The sequence below is a fragment of the Podarcis raffonei genome, chromosome 11, assembly GCF_027172205.1.
Source record: "Podarcis raffonei isolate rPodRaf1 chromosome 11, rPodRaf1.pri, whole genome shotgun sequence".
Classification (NCBI taxonomy): Eukaryota; Metazoa; Chordata; class Lepidosauria; order Squamata; family Lacertidae; genus Podarcis; species Podarcis raffonei.
In genome coordinates, this window is record NC_070612.1 from 62782885 (window position 1) to 62790500 (window position 7616).

The 7616-nt window shown below is 44.3% G+C and overlaps 1 long non-coding RNA gene across 1 annotated transcript; it reads right to left on the reverse strand.

The window, feature by feature from the left end:
* Positions 1–822: 822 nt before the first annotated feature.
* LOC128423410 (uncharacterized) lies at positions 823–6804 on the reverse strand. Its single transcript, XR_008332747.1, has 3 exons — positions 6015–6804; positions 3762–3920; positions 823–1317 (listed from the first exon to the last, which is right to left on the reverse strand). It is a non-coding gene; the product is annotated as an uncharacterized LOC128423410 (long non-coding RNA).
* Positions 6805–7616: the final 812 nt, after the last annotated feature.

Here is a 7616-nt window from a genome sequence, read left to right on the forward strand (position 1 = left end):
TTCTGTGTGATACAGTTTTAAAAGTGCAATGCACATAGAATGACAAAAAGGAACTCTTAAGCACTTAGATAACAGCAAAACCCTGCGCACATCTGCTCAGAAATAAGTCCTCCTAAGAAAGTGTGTCTGCGATTGTACTCTGACTACTTTTATTTTATATACAGTATATCCCCTTATCCAGGCAAAATAAGAGGTGTGACACCCTGAATGAAGCTCCACATTTTTTAAATTTAGTTTTTAATGTGCAGTGCTTCTTCTTGTGTGATTTTTAAACTTTTGACCTCCAGTGATTATCAGATGAGCACCTTATCAGTACTCATAAATGTAATTGTATTGCTTTTCATATTGCCTACAAAATCATGCATGGTAATGCTTGCACCTTTTTATCTGCACCAAAGAACAAACACTTCTAGAAATGTCTTTTAGTGAGAGAGATGATTTTGTGTCATTATAGCTCTACGACACAGAAATCTCCAAGTATCTCTTAAAACTGTCTTTTTGCACAGAGCTGGAATGATGACGTATTCTCAAAATAATACATTTTATCAAGAAGAGAGGAACAATTTTACATTAAAAGAATAGCAATTTCTCTGTTGAAGAAGATAGCTCTCATTTTGCAGCCAGTGTGCATACTTCTTAAGGCTAAATGATATATGTAGCAATTCCTATGGACACTTTTTATAAGGAAAAGCAGCTCTGAGAGGAGGCAGTTTAGAAGGGAGAATTAAAAGGGGAGATGTGGTGCATAGCCCCCCTCCCATCAATTCTCAGCTCTAGTTTACCCCTCACAGACCTGCATTTTCTTATAGCTTTGTTACACACAGTGTCACAAGGCTGACAAGGAAAGAGCAGTGGCAAGTCAGGTGGGGAAACCCAGAGGTCAGAGGGATGGGTACAGAATCACTTGGATGTGGAATCCCTGGGGAATGACGGATGCAACAGACCTGCCTGCAGTGCCAGATTTTGCTATTTGTCAGTCTGTCTGGGAGATATATTCTGCCACTACATTTTCCATTTGGTGTAGACAACCTGGAGCCAGAAAACTCTTCCCCCACTTGCCAGGAATAATTTTTATCATTCATATTGGTAGGTTATATTTTTATCATATAGTTTTAGTGTGTTGTTGCCTTACTCCCAAGTTCAAAGAATGATGCCAGTTAAGAACTGAAATAAAACTGGAATGTTCCATAGTATTGTGATGGCAGTGACCAAGGACCAGGTGATCCCTGTAGTAGAGATCAGCAGGAGCCTGGTTGTGGTTACGGGATTCCAGCCACTTGTTGGCATGGGAAAGTGATGTTTATTCCTTGTAGATATCTGGAATTAACCCAAGGACAACCAAGGCACTTTTATTTTTATCATTTTGGACTCAAAAATTGATTATATTTATACTGTCAATGCCCATGCTAAGGAACCCTGCAGTAAAACAAGCTTGCATTGCAATCCTATGTATCTTTACTCAAAAATAAACTGCGCTGAGTTCAGTGGGAATTGCTCCCAGTCCCAGGTAAGTGTGCTTGGGATTTCAGCCTTAACAGCAATTAAATTAAATGTGCAGAAGATAGACTGTAGTCAGACTGCGTTAAGAGATTGCATAAATTGACGGCTTGAGTTGAGGCAAAATTCATTCCCTCTGCGTATTTAACTTTTTTCCCCACCTGGCTTATTATTATGACAAAGGGATGGTCTCCCAACCCCAAAAATCAATAAGAACTTTCTTACTGACATCAGTGAGGAAAGATCAAGCCCAAATGCCACATTCAAATAAGCTTTACCCTTCACTGCAGCTGTGGTGTTGGGACAGCTGGCAGTACTTCCTTATTCTGAAATGTGAAGACAGATCAAAGACCGACCAATCCATCTTCAGCTTAGTTCACAGCACCATCGACAACTGTTTATTTGACCCCATTGGCCTAACTCTTCCAGGACCATGTGGAGAACAGCTGCTTCTGTGCCACATATTTGACACTGAGGGACATTTCACGAGGAAGGGCCACTGCAGCAGCTGAAACTCAACACTGTCAGAAATTGACTTACCAGGCAGCAAAATACCACTTGTTTTCTCCAGCAAAATATCTTATGTTCTTCCTTGTTTTTATATTAATATTATCATAAAGTATTATTAGTGCGAAGTATCAAGGTGCAGAAAAGTCAATATTAAGCACATGTTTCTACACACCTTGTATTTTTCTCTCAAGTATTCCCACCTGCAGGCCCATGCTGAGGACAGGGGCAGCTGGGTACACAAGCACCATCTCTGCGCGGCCATGGGTGCCCAGGCACCCACAAAAAATTCCGTAAAGGGGCTGGCTCCGGCAGGCCCTCCCCTGTCTGCATCGGGCTCTGGTGGGCCCTCCTGTTGCAGCAGCAGGCTCTGTCGGAGGCCATTGCAGCAGAGGGAGGGCCTGACAGAGCTCGTCCTAGCGTTTGACCCACATGATGTCACAGGCATGTGCCGGCCACCTACAATGTTGGGTGGAACCCAGTGTGCCTGGCTGGGTAGGCTTGCCCCAGGCCTCAGAGGGCTAAGCCAGCTGGGGGTCCTTGCCAGGGGCCTGCCAGACATACGCTGTCTTGCCAAGAATGCCCCATGCCTCCCAGCCAGCTGGGAACTCCTGTCCTGGGCCTGGTCACACCCACAACATACATTTAGAGCACATGGCTTCCTCCAATGAACCCTGGGAACTGGTGATATAATTTCCTGTACCCTTACAACCTATAGTTCCCAGGATTCTTTGGAGAAAGCTATGTACTTAAAATGGCTTTAAATGTGTGGTGTGGATGTGTCGTGTCCGCCCCCCCCCCCGATACATGCACTTGGAGAAGGACCAATGCCTCTGGCTATAGGACATGTTGAAGCACATACTGCTCATTATCTTCCAGCTATTCTGAGTTAAGAAAGGCTCTCTAGTTTTTAAAAGACAGACTGGGAAAGACTTCTGCCTGAGACCCTGGAAAATGGCTGTCATTTGGAATGGGCAGATCCAGGCTAGATGAGCCAATAGTCTGATTCAGTATAAGTCAGCTTCATATGGATACCAGCACTGAAGAAAGGGAAGGGAGGGGTGGGAGGAGAAGAAAGGAGCAGAAGGACTGGGGAAATGGGGGGGGCTGGGCGGAGAGGGAAAAGGGAGAGAGCAAGGGGGGGATGGATGTGGAAATGGCAGCTTCTCTCCTTCCTGCCCCAGAAACCCCCACCCCCTGCCTGTGTAATTTTATGAGCCCTCATCTTACAGGCTTATCAGATGGTGCCCCTCCAGAGTGCTGGATTTATAGTTCATTAACTGAAGTTGAGGATGGAGCCGGGCAGCCAATGCTGGTCTTCTTCCCATGATGTAGCTATACATCAATGCGCTCTGCATTCATGGCTCAAGCCTGAAATCTCCTCTTTCTTGACAGACCTTGAGCTTCTGGCCATTATTTTTATATTTTGTTGCTCAGCCATGCATAAAAGAAGAGAAACTTTGTTAAAAAGAAGTCCTAGCGTCAGCAAGCTTTTCCCCAAGATGGCCTTAGTGGCTAATAGAAAACTACCAGCCAGAAACTCAAACAATGGAGGAAAGCGACATTGACGCAACATAGATATGTCCTGCCTTGCAACTAATAGGAGTTAAAACCAGAGGTGGTGGAGGTGTAAACTTCAACTTCCCTCATTATTTTTTTACCTTTTATTCGAAAATTTAGGAGATGGAACCCCCACCTCCACACACAGATGCAAAACAATCTGGTTTCCCCCACACAGTTAATTTGGGAAAACTCACCTGAATGCACCTTGCCTTTGTTGATCCTGGGAAATAGCGCAGAATAAGGAGGTGATTAAGTGATGAATTGGTGCAGCAATAAAACTGCCAGCACATTTGCAGAACTTAGCAGGGTCCAGTATGGTTTCAAATTGGATGGAATACCACATGTTGAGGTTCCTGCATTGAAGGGGATTAGAATAGATGACCCTTATAGTTACTTCCAACTCTACAATTCTATTATTCTAAAATTCTAATTGAACTGGACTCTACAATGCTATATATCTTTAGAATTTGACCTGACATACTTTTTAGCTTCCAGCACTGCTCTTCATATTATGCTTTTTACAAACTTCTGCATGGCATTTTCCTCATGAAGTCTATGGCGTTCTATTTGAATGGGCTGTGATGTTCCAAGCCAGCTTCCTGTAGTGAGTGCCAATCTGTCTGAAATCTAGCAGCCCCACTTTCCCCCTGGGCTCCTTTCCCCATCAGTTGATGTGAAAAATACTGCATATAAACCCAATTTATCCATCTTGCACAAGAAAGATGTAGTAGCAATGCTATAAATTCTGTCGGCATAGTTCTCAGCTGGTAAGGTGAATTGATTTTCCATTTGCCTGTCTTGGAGAGCTTATTTCCTTGAAAAGACACAAGTCTGGTAGCAACCATGGAAAGCAGTAAATATATTGGGGGGGGGGCTTCTTTCATTCTTGTTATATGGCTGGATCAGTTTCTGTGACAAGATTCTTTTATATGTGTGTGCAGTGGGGAGAGTATACAGAGCTTAAATATTACACAGAGAGTTTGGATATTGTCAGCAGTGCAAAAGTATCTGCTATCTATTGAACTAAATTTGCAGAGTAACATCCTATGTTAGTCATACTCAGAGAAGACCCATTGTAATCAGTGAACAAGGAATGTCTGTTTATTGCAAGGGGCCCCGGGTTCCCCGATGTAAAGTGTATGTAAGGTTATAATGGACCTTGCAGCCCCTGACAACAGAAGTAAGAATTTTAATAATTTCCTAAACCCTGAGTAACTTGCACACCACTCTGTCGGATCTTGCACTGCTCCCTTTTCAAGAGCTTGCTGGAAGTTCAGCAAGCATGAGGCAAACCACCATCACAATTTGCTTGCTGCATCACTAAGGCTGCACTCCTGTATTCACTTACCTGGGAGTAAGCTCCATTGAACTCAATGTGGCTTACTTCTGAGCAGAATTTAATTTAAAGCTGAAACCATATTGTACTATTTTAACATGCCACAGGAGTACAAATAGACAAAACTGAAATAAAAAAAACTTTTGCAGATTATCAAAAGATGAGATTTAAATGTTGCTATTAGTGACCTCTAGTGTTTGGAACGAGACTCTCCAGACTGCCAGCCAACATTAAGAACTATATTTTCCTATGTGGGATCGGAAATAAGGAATGCACTGACTTTGATACAAGTTGTTGGCTGTGGATGTAGAATTTTATCTGCTGTTTTTTACTGATTGCTTCATTTGACTTTATTTTAATTGTATTTGTATATTGCATTGTACGATACTACTATGCACTGCCTTGAAATGCCAGCATAACAGGTAGTAAATAAGTAGCTTAATAGATACTAATAATACAAACTCATGTGGTATAAAACCTTATAAAAATCTCGACTAGTTCAGTACTTAACTTGACAGTAGCAGTTGGGGCTGCCATATAGCTTTGAGATTGCTTCCCTAAACAGCCTCAGCCCAGTAGACCTGAAGGAGCGTCTCCACCCCCATCGTTCAGCCCGGACACTGAGATCCAGTGCTGAGGGCTTTCTCTTGGCCGTTCCCTCATTGCGAGAAGTGAGGTTACAGGGAGCCAGACAGAGGGCCTTCTCAGTAGTGGCACCTGTCCTGTGGAACGCCCTCCCATCAGATGTCAAGCAAATAAACAGCTATCTTATCTTTAAAAGACATCTGAAGGCAGCCCTGCTTAGGGAAGCTTTTAATAGACTTTTTAAAATAGAGTATTGTATTTTACTATTCTGCTTTGAAGTCACCCTTGCCCACCTCCCTTGGTCCGTCCTCACCCACTCACTGTGTCCCAGGGCTGCCCTGCTGCCTGCGCTGGGGTGGGGATCCCCGCGGAAGCCAGGGCCTGCATGGGGGTGCCTGGTTGGGCTGTCTCCGGATTTTGGACTCAGGGCCAAGGCCCCTTGGACCCCCCCACACTACGCCATTGTGTTGCGGGAAGCAATTGTTAGCCTACACTTTCCAGTGTACTTTCCTATCACTTTCATTACCTCAGAAAGACTGTTGCTTTTTAAAAAAGCAGGCTTGTTGTGCAAGAGCTCCAAAACCACTTTAGTTGTCCTGGCTGAATTTGCTGGTGTGCTGTTGAATCCCACCCACAAAATAGCAACATTCTGGAAGCATCCCGAGGTAAACTCAGGATCGTATCTGACATAGACCAGGGGGACCTATTTTGGAGGAAAAGTCTTCAAGGCCCCACAGAAAACCCCACTTCAGCTGAAGACCTGGAGGAGCCACAAGAGTCTCCAGCCTGAAGAAGCCCAGTGGAAGGATGTCTCCCTTGGCTCCTCCAAGGAATCCCTGAGAATCCCTTGGTCCCCCATGATCTCCCACAGGCCTCTGGACTGAAGGTGGCCATGGGCATGACAAGACAGCCAGCGTTGCCAGAGCAGTGCCTCTTGGACACTGCCGGGAGACGCTTTTGCTAGGGGTCTACTTGGGAAGAAGGGTCTAAAGAGGATGCAAGCTATGAGCCCGGACAGGACGAGACAAAGGAGGAGATGGCCGGAACTAGAGGAGTCTCTCTGTCTCCTTGAGGCCTTTGCTGAGTTAACAGCTCCGTTTTGACCTCATTCAGCTCCTGCCTCCAGCTGAGGTACTGGCAGTGCCATGGCCATAAAGTAGCTTTTCTATTCAAGGAATTGACAAAAGATGAGCTATATGCTGCTGTTTTCCAGCGACCTCTAGTGGCTGAAAGAAGCATCTGCCAACTACCAAAATTAAGAATCATATTTTCCACAGAAAATATGTTAAACTAAAATGATAGAACTGAATAATGCTATTGACCAGAACACTAAAAGGCAATCATATATGTGACCACTCATCATAATTTATTACAGTCAAAGACCAGCTCGAAAAGCACAACTGGGACAGCTTTCACAAGAATAAAATATACATTTAAAGCAATGTATAACAACAGCTTAAAGATTAAAATGTAAGATAAGCGCATATACACATAAAGACCTAAAAATTTGGGCTACCATACAAATTGGCCTTGACACCCTGGAGTCTGACTTCGACTGTTTTCCTAGCGAAAGAATGTGTTTTGGGGGGTGGTCTGCGCCTGCAAATCTGCGTGCAGAATCTGGCAACCATCCAGGTTGTCTTGTGGTCTTTGCCTAAGAGGAGAAAATTGAGTTTAGACTTATCCGGAAGGTCAGCAAGCCTCACCAGCTGGGGGTCAATGATATCTCTGCATGCCTCGTCATAAAAGGGACATCTAAAAAATAAATGTTCGGGGCCTCCTATTTCCCCTAATGGGCAGACGTAAAGTCTCTGAGCATACGGGACTTTTCCAAATGCTCCTTCCAAAACCGGCGAGGGCAAGGCCCAACTTCTGCCTAGAGTAAAGGCCCTTCTCATGTTTTTTGATACGAGAAAATAGAGGTATGCTGCCAGGGCCGCACCATACCTCTCATTTTCTACGATTATATAATCGGGGGACCTCAAGCAGTCCTGTTGTCTCTCTGTGTCCATGATTCTTTGCCTGACCACAGATCTTGCTTGGCTTTCCCCAACACTCCTGATGGAATTTATATGGATTTTGTTGGATCCTGATGCCTGGACCGCCATTCCTAGATACTTGTAGCTCG